Source organism: Drosophila ananassae, chromosome XR (assembly GCF_017639315.1).
Source record: "Drosophila ananassae strain 14024-0371.13 chromosome XR, ASM1763931v2, whole genome shotgun sequence".
NCBI classification, from domain to species: Eukaryota; Metazoa; Arthropoda; class Insecta; order Diptera; family Drosophilidae; genus Drosophila; species Drosophila ananassae.
Genome location: NC_057932.1, coordinates 7,775,500 through 7,788,649, shown reverse-complemented (window position 1 = coordinate 7,788,649; position 13,150 = coordinate 7,775,500).

Sequence of the window (13,150 nt, the reverse complement as noted above, 5' to 3'; positions counted from 1 at the left end):
CACTTCTTGCGTCCGCCCCTATTTCTTTCCTCCCAATCCCCTCCTACTTTCCCATTATCCTATCCCTAACCCCTTCTTTATCCTCTACTCAGTCTTCATTCTTTCATTCAAATTTTTATTAAATAATCTATACAAATTATGCTTAATCAGTTTTCTATCTTTATCTTTTACTTTCTCTTATTCCGACGCTTTGGTTTCGCTCTGGGCTTAAATCATAATAATACGGCAATTATCATAATATAACCAACTCACTTTCCGCCCGGATTTATATCCCTACCTAAGAGAGCTCTCCTTAAGACGTAGGGACTACCGCCAAAACAAAAAGGAAATTTGTTTTCCTTGGGAAATTGTCAACCGCTAGCTCCAACGGTGGACATAGATAGAATAGGATTTCTCGAGTCATTTTTTTGTACTCCACTTGCATCTTCACCTTGCCCAAGATCTGCTGCTGCGATCCATTCGCCGTTCGCACCTTAGCATGCCATGGCTTCCATGGGATTTCGAGACGTTCCACCAATTCTCTGCAGCCTCTTCCAATTAGCCTAATCGAAGCTCCGGAATCTAGTAGTCCTCTTATCATTCTCCCTGCTACCTTGACCATTGCGTATGGTCGTGGGTCTGGTTTGGGTCCTTCACGCGTCATGGACATCACCGAGCGGGTTACTTCCTGTCGCTCCTTTTTTCTCGCTTTGAAACGCTCGCGTTTCTTCTTGACTCTTCTTGTAACCATCTTCATCCCTGCTAGCTGGTTCTCTCGGAAGATTCTTTCCCTCGCCTCCTTGTACTGACGCACCCTCTCCTCCAAACTTCGATAGACTCTATTTGCCGCTTTACCCCCTATCGCTTCCTGGGTGTCTGATAAGGGTATTCGTGCTTCTATCCTTAGCCTTCCTACTGCCTCTTCTGGACTTCGGGCTCTTTCATCGAACGCTGGTTGCCCTCCGACGCAACGTTCCTGTTGGCGTTTCCCGGCCTGCAATTGGGGCACTTGGGCGTTACGGTGTTTGCCAATCCACATTTGTAGCAGAAAAGCCTACGCTGAGCAGCTTCGCAGTCCATGTAGACATGACCCTTCTGCTGAAAGTTCCAACAGGTGATAACTTTTCGGGGTGTACCGCTAGAGATCGCCGCCACCGTATCTTCTTGTTTGTCCGTTCCGTTCATTTCGGCTGGTCCTCCTTTCCAGTAGGGGTGCACCTCTTCCAGTCTTCCAACTCGTTGCTCCTCCCGGGGCTTGAATCCGGCGCTCACGCGATGCCTATATCCTCGCTCCGGATTTAGCACTCGTTCCATTTCCTTGCACTCATCGTGCAGGTGTTTTAGGGTGTAGACTCGCATTGGATAAATCCACTGCCTCATCGGTTCTAGGTGATTTCTTTTTGCCGTCTTGATGACCTAATCGTTTTCCACTCCTGATTTCACCGAAGCTACCAGTCTACTTAGGGCCATAAAATACTCCTCCAGTGACTTTCCTTGCCGTTGCTTCCTCTCCGCGATATCCTGGATGCGATCGTAGTCGCCCCTATTATCGCAATATCTGCGTTGCAGGGCTTCTTTTAACTCTCTCCAGTCTTGCGGCGGCTTGGTCCTTATTAGTAGCCAGTACCATTCGGATGCCTCTTCCGTCAACAACCGGTGGAAGTCTCGAAGCAGTTCAATTCACGGCATCCCGTATTGTTTCTGAAGATGCTCCACCCGGAAAAGAAAATCTTCAGCCCTCTGCCTTTTGTTTGTCTCCCTGTTGCTTTCCTGAATTAGGAGAACCGCCAGCTGAACCATTAGGCCGTGGATTCTCCACCTAGGTGGCCATGGAGGATTCTGATGACCTCGAGGAAGGAACTTTTCCGGAGTCCCGATCCAGCTTCCGGAGTATTTGTTCAAATCCCGTCCTCATGCACAGGTCGATCTTTCGATCCACCAGTTGGCTGAGATCTACTCTTAGCTGCTCTTGGGAGGTGTGAATGAGGGCCTGCATCTCTCGTCGATTGAAGGATGTATAGGCCTCTGCATTTTCCAGGCTATACTGCTCCTGAATGGGATCTAATTGGACATGAGAGTACGTCCCGAATGGACTTGATGCTTGTTCCATGCTGAGGTTCCTCGGGATTGCCCCCCTTTGTTGTGCGCTGAGTCGAGTGGTCTCTCTGCTTTGCTCGTTACCGTCCTGTGCTCCCCGCTCCATGTCCAAATCTCTTTCCCCTTCTTCGAGAATCGATAGGCTTGGTCCACCCATAGAGTCCTATTTCTATTTTACTCAAGTTTTCCAATAAGGAATTATCCAATCTATTTATATGCAAGCGCTGACTGACTATAATAATTAATTTCAATACTGGCCGGTACCACCAGAATGAGTCCCCGATAACCAAAATAAATAAATAAATAAACAAAATGAATAAATAAACCTATTAAATAAATGAATAAATAAATAAATAATTGATAAAAATATAAATAAACACTATTAAACCAAATAAACAAATGAATAAATAATTATACTAATAAATTTCGAAATAAATAAATAAATAATTACAAAAAAAACTCCCTCCTTTAATTTTGGACTCTATAAAAAAATTCTCTCAGTAACACAACTCTATCTGGTTTCCTATCTGGGGGCTATAAGGAAGGATGTTTGGGGTTCCGGATTGAGGCTTTCCGTCTGATCCGTGTTTTCCTGGATCTCCGGGTGAGATATATATATATTTTTAATATTTTTGTTTTCTATTTGTAGGGTTTTTTCTTCTGGTGCTTCTTGGAGCAACGCAAAGGCTATTTGTGTTTAGCCGTTTGGGACTTCCGTTTTTGGTTCAGAACCCCTACAAATATAAAAAAAATCCTTTCTATCCTATTCTTCTATCAACGCATATATATACTTTGTAGTTTAAGACACAGCCGTTGTATTTTCCCCTTCTATTAATCTTATCCTTTTCCTACTCTTATCTATTTCTACTTTAAGTCCTATATATTTATCACAGTACATATCACAGTTCATTCCTTGCTGCGCAAATCGGCCTTTGGTCTGTTCAGGCCCGATGTCGCATATGGAATTCCAATTCAACTTTGATTTGTACTGCCATAAATTGACTCCAGAAACCTACTAATTGGGGACCTCTCGTGCGGTTCTCTATTTAGCTTTCTGGACCCACGAAAGTAGAGGTTCCTTTTGTGGAGGCTATAGCGTTGGTTTCAAAATTGGGCGCCATATTGTTATGACCATTTTTTTTGGTCTGACGGTCCGCCAATCGGCATGGGTCTGGCTCCGGCTAGCTCAACCAGGGCCGTGGTTTCCCTGACCCTTCCCATAGTGACCGCTAACAATAATAATCATCCAACATATACTAAACAGCACATGTTAGACGTTTCACAACACTAAATTCCCCACAACATTTAAATTCAAATCCTAACATACCGAGACAAACTAACTTCTAACACTCATCCTCACCTGATCAATACGGGATCTCTATCCTACTCCTGCTGACATGGAGTAGTTGGGCCTGCCCTCCCTTCCATAGCGGAACGCTGGCCACTTCTTGCGTCCGCCCCTATTTCTTTCCTCCCAATCCCCTCCTACTTTCCCATTATCCTATCCCTAACCCCTTCTTTATCCTCTACTCAGTCTTCATTCTTTCATTCAAATTTTTATTAAATAATCTATACAAATTATGCTTAATCAGTTTTCTATCTTTATCTTTTACTTTCTCTTATTCCGACGCTTTGGTTTCGCTCTGGGCTTAAATCATAATAATACGGCAATTATCATAATATAACCAACTCACTTTCCGCCCGGATTTATATCCCTACCTAAGAGAGCTCTCCTTAAGACGTAGGGACTACCGCCAAAACAAAAAGGAAATTTGTTTAATTTCCTTGGGAAATTGTCAACCGCTAGCTCCAACGGTGGACATAGATAGAATAGGATTTCTCGAGTCCTTTTTTTGTACTCCACTTGCATCTTCACCTTTCCCAAGATCTGCTGCTGCGATCCATTCCCCGTTCGCACCTTAGCATGCCATGGCTTCCATGGGATTTCGAGACGTTCCACCAATTCTCTGCAGCCTCTTCCAATTAGACTAATCGAAGCTCCGGAATCTAGTAGTCCTCTCATCATTTTCCCTGCTACCTTGACCATTGCGTATGGTCGTGGGTCTGTTTTGGGTCCTTCACGCGTCATGGACATCACCGAGCGGGTTACTTCCTGTCGTTCCTTTTTTCTCGCTTTGAAACGCTCGCGGATCTTCTTGACTCTTCTTGTAACCATCGTCATCCCTGCTAGCTGGTTCTCTCGGAAGATTCTTTCCCTCGCCTCCTTGTACTGTCGCACCCTCTCCTCCAAACTTCGATAGACTCTATTTGCCGCTTTACCTCCTATCGCTTCCTGGGTGTCTGATAAGGGTATTCGTGCTTCTATCCTTAGCCTTCCTACTGCCTCTTCTGGACTTCGGGCTCTTTCATCGAACGCTGGTTGCCCTCCGACGCAACGTTCCTGTTGGCGTTTCCCGGCCTGCAAGTTGGGCACTTGGGCGTTACGGTGTTTGCCAATCCACATTTGTAGCAGAAAAGCCTACGCTAAGCCGCTTCGCAGTCCATGTAGACATGACCCTCCTGCTGACAGTTCCAACAGGTGATAACTTTTCGGGGTGTACCGCTAGAGATCGCCGCCACCGTATCTTCTTGTTTGTCCGTTCCGTTCATTTCGGCTGGTCCTCCTTTCCAGTAGGGGTGCACCTCTTCCAGTCTTCCAACTCGTTGCTCCTCCCGGGGCTTGAATCCGGCGCTCACGCGATGCCTATGTCCTGCTCCTCGCTCCAGATTTAGCACTCGTTCCACTTCCTTGCACTCATCGTGCAGGTGTTATAGGGGTAGACTCGCATTGGATAAATCCACTGCCTCATCGGTTCTAGGTGATTTCTTTTTGCCGTCTTGATGACCTAATCGTTTTTCACTCCTGATTTCACCGAAGCTACCAGTCTACTTATTGCCATAAAATACTCCTCCAGTGACTCCCCTAGCCGTTGCTTCCTCTCCGCGATATCCTGGATGCGATCGTAGTCGCCCCTATTATCGCAATATCTGCGTTGCAGGGCTTCTTTTAACTCTCTCCAGTCTTGCGGCGGCTTGGTCCTTATTAGTAGCCAGTACCATTCGGATGCCTCTTCCGTCAACAACCGGTGGAAGTCTCGAAGGAGTTCAATCCACGGCATCCCGTATTGTTTCTGAAGATGCTCCACCCGGAACAGAAAATCTTCAGCCCTCTGCCTTTTGTTTGTCTCCCTGTTGCTTTCCTGAATTAGGAGAACCGCCAGCTGAACCATTAGGCCGTGGATTCTCCACCTGGGTGGCCATGGAGGATTCTGATGACCTCGAGGAAGGAACTTTTCCGGAGTCCCGATCCAGCTTCCGGAGTATTTGTTCAAATCCCGTCCTCATGCACAGGTCGATCCTTCGATCCACCAGTTGGCTGAGATCTACTCTTAGCTGCTCTTGGGAGGTGTGAATGAGGGCCTGCATCTCTCGTCGATTGAAGGATGCATAGGCCTCTGCGTTTTCCAGGCTATACTGCTCCTGAATGGGATCTAATTGGACATGAGAGTACGTCCCGAATGGAGTTGATGCTTGTTCCATGCTGAGGTTCCTCGGGATTGCCCCCCTTTGTTGTGCGCTGAGTCGTGTGGTCTCTCTGCTTTGCTCGTTACCGCCCTGTGCTTCCCGCTCCATGTCCAAATCTCTTTCCCCTTCTTCGAGCATCGATAGGCTTGGTCCACCCATAGAGTCCTATTTCTATTTTACTCAAGTTTTCCAATAAGGAATTATCCAATCTATTTATATGCAAGAGCTGACTGACTATAATAATTAATTTCAATACTGGCCGGTACCACCAGAATGAGTCCCCGATAACCAAAATAAATAAATAAATAAACAAATAGATAAATAAATAGACAAATAACTAAATAAATAAATAAACAAAATGAATAAATAAACCTATTAAATAAATGAATAAATAAATAAATAATTGATAAAAATATAAATGAACACTATTAAACCAAATAAACAAATGAATAAATAATTATACTAATAAATGTCGAAATAAATAAATAAATAATTACAAAAAAAAACTCCCTCCTTTAATTTTGGACTCTATAAAAAAATTCTCTCAGTAACACAACTCTATCTGGTTTCCTATCTGGGGGCTATAAGGAAGGATGTTTGGGGTTCCGGATTAAGGCTTTCCGTCTGATCCGTGTTTTCCTGGATCTCCGGGTGAGATATATATATATTTTTAATATTTTTGTTTTCTATTTGTAGGGTTTTTTCTTCTGGTCCTTCTTGGAGCAACGCAAAGGCTATTTGTGTTTAGCCGTTTGGGACTTCCGCTTTTGGTTCAGAACCCCTACAAATATAAAAAAAATCCTTTCTATCCTATTCTTCTATCAACGCATATATATACTTTGTAGTTTAAGACACAGCCGTTGTATTTTCCCCTTCTATTAATCTTATCCTTTTCCTACTCTTATCTATTTCTACTTTAAGTCCTATATATTTATCACAGTACATATCACAGTTCATTCCTTGCTGCGCAAATCGGCCTTTGGTCTGTTCAGGCCCGATGTCGCATATGGAATTCCAATTCAACTTTGATTTGTACTGCCATAAATTGACTCCAGAAACCTACTAATTGGGGACCTCTCGAGCGGTTCTCTATTTAGCTTTCTGGACCCACGAAAGTAGAGGTTCCTTTTGTGGAGGCTATAGCGTTGGTTTCAAAGTTGGGCGCCATATTGTTATGACCATTTTTTTTGGTCTGACGGTCCGCCAATCGGCATGGGTCTGGCTCCGGCTAGCTCAACCAGGGCCGTGGTTTCCCTGACCCTTCCCATAGTGACCGCTAACAATAATAATCATCCAACATATACTAAACAGCACATGTTAGACGTTTCACAACACTAAATTCCCCACAACATTTAAATTGAAATCCTAACATACCGAGACAAACTAACTTCTAACACTCATCCTCACCTGATCAATACGGGATCTCTATCCTACTCCGGCTGACATGGAGTAGTTGGGCCTGCCCTCCCTTCCATAGCGGAACGCTGGCCACTTCTTGCGTCCGCCCCTATTTCTTTCCTCCCAATCCCCTCCTACTTTCCCATTATCCTATCCCTAACCCCTTCTTTATCCTCTACTCAGTCTTCATTCTTTCATTCAAATTTTTATTAAATAATCTATACAAATTATGCTTAATCAGTTTTCTATCTTTATCTTTTACTTTCTCTTATTCCGACGCTTTGGTTTCGCTCTGGGCTTAAATCATAATAATACGGCAATTATCATAATATAACCAACTCACTTTCCGCCCGGATTTATATCCCTACCTAAGAGAGCTCTCCTTAAGACGTAGGGACTACCGCTAAAACAAAAAGGAAATTTGTTTAATTTGCTTGGGAAATTGTCAACCGCTAGCTCCAACGGTGGACATAGATAGAATAGGATTTCTCGAGTCCTTTTTTTGTACTCCACTTGCATCTTCACCTTTTCCAAGATCTGCTGCTGCGATCCATTCGCGTCGTGGGTCTGTTTTGGGTCCTTCACGCGTCATGGACATCACCGAGCGGGTTACTTCCTGTCGTTCCTTTTTTCTCGCTTTGAAATGCTCGCGGATCTTCTTGACTCTTCTTGTAATCATCGTCATCCCTGCTAGCTGGTTCTCTCGGAAGATTCTTTCCCTCGCCTCCTTGTACTGTCGCACCCTCTCCTCCAAACTTCGATAGACTCTATTTGCCGCTTTACCTCCTATCGCTTCCTGGGTGTCTGATAAGGGTATTCGTGCTTCTATCCTTAGCCTTCCTACTGCCTCTTCTGGACTTCGGGCTCTTTCATCGAACGCTGGTTGCCCTCCGACGCAACGTTCCTGTTGGCGTTTCCCGGCCTGCAAGTTGGGCACTTGGGCGTTACGGTGTTTGCCAATCCACATTTGTAGCAGAAAAGCCTACGCTAAGCCGCTTCGCAGTCCATGTAGACATGACCCTCCTGCTGACAGTTCCAACAGGTGATAACTTTTCGGGGTGTACCGCTAGAGATCGCCGCCACCGTATCTTCTTGTTTGTCCGTTCCGTTCATTTCAGCTGGTCCTCCTTTCCAGTAGGGGTGCACCTCTTCCAGTCTTCCAACTCGTTGCTCCTCCCGGGGCTTGAATCCGGCGCTCACGCGATGCCTATGTCCTGCTCCTCGCTCCAGATTTAGCACTCGTTCCACTTCCTTGCACTCATCGTGCAGGTGTTATAGGGGTAGACTCGCATTGGATAAATCCACTGCCTCATCGGTTCTAGGTGATTTCTTTTTGCCGTCTTGATGACCTAATCGTTTTTCACTCCTGATTTCACCGAAGCTACCAGTCTACTTAGGGCCATAAAATACTCCTCCAGTGACTCCCCTAGCCGTTGCTTCCTCTCCGCGATATCCTGGATGCGATCGTAGTCGCCCCTATTATCGCAATATCTGCGTTGCAGGGCTTCTTTTAACTCTCTCCAGTCTTGCGGCGGCTTGGTCCTTATTAGTAGCCAGTACCATTCGGATGCCTCTTCCGTCAACAACCGGTGGAAGTCTCGAAGGAGTTCAATCCACGGCATCCCGTATTGTTTCTGAAGATGCTCCACCCGGAACAGAAAATCTTCAGCCCTCTGCCTTTTGTTTGTCTCCCTGTTGCTTTCCTGAATTAGGAGAACCGCCAGCTGAACCATTAGGCCGTGGATTCTCCACCTGGGTGGCCATGGAGGATTCTGATGACCTCGAGGAAGGAACTTTTCCGGAGTCCCGATCCAGCTTCCGGAGTATTTGTTCAAATCCCGTCCTCATGCACAGGTCGATCCTTCGATCCACCAGTTGGCTGAGATCTACTCTTAGCTGCTCTTGGGAGGTGTGAATGGCGGCCTGCATCTCTCGTCGATTGAAGGATGCATAGGCCTCTGCGTTTTCCAGGCTATACTGCTCCTGAATGGGATCTAATTGGACATGAGAGTACGTCCCGAATGGAGTTGATGCTTGTTCCATGCTGAGGTTCCTCGGGATTGCCCCCCTTTGTCGTTACCGCCCTGTGCTTCCCGCTCCATGTCCAAATCTCTTTCCCCTTCTTCGAGCATCGATAGGCTTGGTCCACCCATAGAGTCCTATTTCTATTTTACTCAAGTTTTCCAATAAGGAATTATCCAATCTATTTATATGCAAGAGCTGACTGACTATAATAATTAATTTCAATACTGGCCGGTACCACCAGAATGAGTCCCCGATAACCAAAATAAATAAATAAATAAACAAATAGATAAATAAATAGACAAATAACTAAATAAATAAATAAACAAAATGAATAAATAAACCTATTAAATAAATGAATAAATAAATAAATAATTGATAAAAATATAAATGAACACTATTAAACCAAATAAACAAATGAATAAATAATTATACTAATAAATGTCGAAATAAATAAATAAATAATTACAAAAAAAAACTCCCTCCTTTAATTTTGGACTCTATAAAAAAATTCTCTCAGTAACACAACTCTATCTGGTTTCCTATCTGGGGGCTATAAGGAAGGATGTTTGGGGTTCCGGATTGAGGCTTTCCGTCTGATCCGTGTTTTCCTGGATCTCCGGGTGAGATATATATATATTTTTAATATTTTTGTTTTCTATTTGTAGGGTTTTTTCTTCTGGTCCTTCTTGGAGCAACGCAAAGGCTATTTGTGTTTAGCCGTTTGGGACTTCCGTTTTTGGTTCAGAACCCCTACAAATATAAAAAAAATCCTTTCTATCCTATTCTTCTATCAACGCATATATATACTTTGTAGTTTAAGACACAGCCGTTGTATTTTCCCCTTCTATTAATCTTATCCTTTTCCTACTCTTATCTATTTCTACTTTAAGTCCTATATATTTATCATAGTACATATCACAGTTCATTCCATGCTGCGCAAATCGGCCTTTGGTCTGTTCAGGCCCGATGTCGCATATGGAATTCCAATTCAACTTTGATTTGTACTACCATAAATTGACTCCAGAAACCTACTAATTGGGGACCTCTCGAGCGGTTCTCTATTTAGCTTTCTGGACCCACGAAAGTAGAGGTTCCTTTTGTGGAGGCTATAGCGTTGGTTTCAAAGTTGGGCGCCATATTGTTATGACCATTTTTTTTGGTCTGACGGTCCGCCAATCGGCATGGGTCTGGCTCCGGCTAGCTCAACCAGGGCCGTGGTTTCCCTGACCCTTCCCATAGTGACCGCTAACAATAATAATCATCCAACATATACTAAACAGCACATGTTAGACGTTTCACAACACTAAATTCCCCACAACATTTAAATTGAAATCCTAACATACCGAGACAAACTAACTTCTAACACTCATCCTCACCTGATCAATACGGGATCTCTATCCTACTCCGGCTGACATGGAGTAGTTGGGCCTGCCCTCCCTTCCATAGCGGAACGCTGGCCACTTCTTGCGTCCGCCCCTATTTCTTTCCTCCCAATCCCCTCCTACTTTCCCATTATCCTATCCCTAACCCCTTCTTTATCCTCTACTCAGTCTTCATTCTTTCATTCAAATTTTTATTAAATAATCTATACAAATTATGCTTAATCAGTTTTCTATCTTTATCTTTTACTTTCTCTTATTCCGACGCTTTGGTTTCGCTCTGGGCTTAAATCATAATAATACGGCAATTATCATAATATAACCAACTCACTTTCCGCCCGGATTTATATCCCTACCTAAGAGAGCTCTCCTTAAGACGTAGGGACTACCGCTAAAACAAAAAGGAAATTTGTTTAATTTGCTTGGGAAATTGTCAACCGCTAGCTCCAACGGTGGACATAGATAGAATAGGATTTCTCGAGTCCTTTTTTTGTACTCCACTTGCATCTTCACCTTTCCCAAGATCTGCTGCTGCGATCCATTCGCGTCGTGGGTCTGTTTTGGGTCCTTCACGCGTCATGGACATCACCGAGCGGGTTACTTCCTGTCGTTCCTTTTTTCTCGCTTTGAAACGCTCGCGGATCTTCTTGACTCTTCTTGTAATCATCGTCATCCCTGCTAGCTGGTTCTCTCGGAAGATTCTTTCCCTCGCCTCCTTGTACTGACGCACCCTCTCCTCCAAACTTCGATAGACTCTATTTGCCGCTTTACCTCCTATCGCTTCCTGGGTGTCTGATAAGGGTATTCGTGCTTCTATCCTTAGCCTTCCTACTGCCTCTTCTGGACTTCGGGCTCTTTCATCGAACGCTGGTTGCCCTCCGACGCAACGTTCCTGTTGGCGTTTCCCGGCCTGCAAGTTGGGCACTTGGGCGTTACGGTGTTTGCCAATCCACATTTGTAGCAGAAAAGCCTACGCTAAGCCGCTTCGCAGTCCATGTAGACATGACCCTCCTGCTGACAGTTCCAACAGGTGATAACTTTTCGGGGTGTACCGCTAGAGATCGCCGCCACCGTATCTTCTTGTTTGTCCGTTCCGTTCATTTCAGCTGGTCCTCCTTTCCAGTAGGGGTGCACCTCTTCCAGTCTTCCAACTCGTTGCTCCTCCCGGGGCTTGAATCCGGCGCTCACGCGATGCCTATGTCCTGCTCCTCGCTCCAGATTTAGCACTCGTTCCACTTCCTTGCACTCATCGTGCAGGTGTTATAGGGGTAGACTCGCATTGGATAAATCCACTGCCTCATCGGTTCTAGGTGATTTCTTTTTGCCGTCTTGATGACCTAATCGTTTTTCACTCCTGATTTCACCGAAGCTACCAGTCTACTTATTGCCATAAAATACTCCTCCAGTGACTCCCCTAGCCGTTGCTTCCTCTCCGCGATATCCTGGATGCGATCGTAGTCGCCCCTATTATCGCAATATCTGCGTTGCAGGGCTTCTTTTAACTCTCTCCAGTCTTGCGGCGGCTTGGTCCTTATTAGTAGCCAGTACCATTCGGATGCCTCTTCCGTCAACAACCGGTGGAAGTCTCGAAGCAGTTCAATCCACGGCATCCCGTATTGTTTCTGAAGATGCTCCACCCGGAACAGAAAATCTTCAGCCCTCTGCCTTTTGTTTGTCTCCCTGTTGCTTTCCTGAATTAGGAGAACCGCCAGCTGAACCATTAGGCCGTGGATTCTCCACCTGGGTGGCCATGGAGGATTCTGATGACCTCGAGGAAGGAACTTTTCCGGAGTCCCGATCCAGCTTCCGGAGTATTTGTTCAAATCCCGTCCTCATGCACAGGTCGATCCTTCGATCCACCAGTTGGCTGAGATCTACTCTTAGCTGCTCTTGGGAGGTGTGAATGAGGGCCTGCATCTCTCGTCGATTGAAGGATGCATAGGCCTCTGCGTTTTCCAGGCTATACTGCTCCTGAATGGGATCTAATTGGACATGAGAGTACGTCCCGAATGGAGTTGATGCTTGTTCCATGCTGAGGTTCCTCGGGATTGCCCCCCTTTGTTGTGCGCTGAGTCGTGTGGTCTCTCTGCTTTGCTCGTTACCGCCCTGTGCTTCCCGCTCCATGTCCAAATCTCTTTCCCCTTCTTCGAGCATCGATAGGCTTGGTCCACCCATAGAGTCCTATTTCTATTTTACTCAAGTTTTCCAATAAGGAATTATCCAATCTATTTATATGCAAGAGCTGACTGACTATAATAATTAATTTCAATACTGGCCGGTACCACCGGAATGAGTCCCCGATAACCAAAATAAATAAATAAATAAACAAATAGATAAATAAATAGACAAATAACTAAATAAATAAATAAACAAAATGAATAAATAAACCTATTAAATAAATGAATAAATAAATAAATAATTGATAAAAATATAAATGAACACTATTAAACCAAATAAACAAATGAATAAATAATTATACTAATAAATGTCGAAATAAATAAATAAATAATTACAAAAAAAAACTCCCTCCTTTAATTTTAGACTCTATAAAAAAATTCTCTCAGTAACACAACTCTATCTGGTTTCCTATCTGGGGGCTATAAGGAAGGATGTTTGGGGTTCCGGATTGAGGCTTTCCGTCTGATCCGTGTTTTCCTGGATCTCCGGGTGAGATATATATATATTTTTAATATTTTTGTTTTCTATTTGTAGGGTTTTTTCTTCTGGTCCTTCTTGGAGCAACGCAA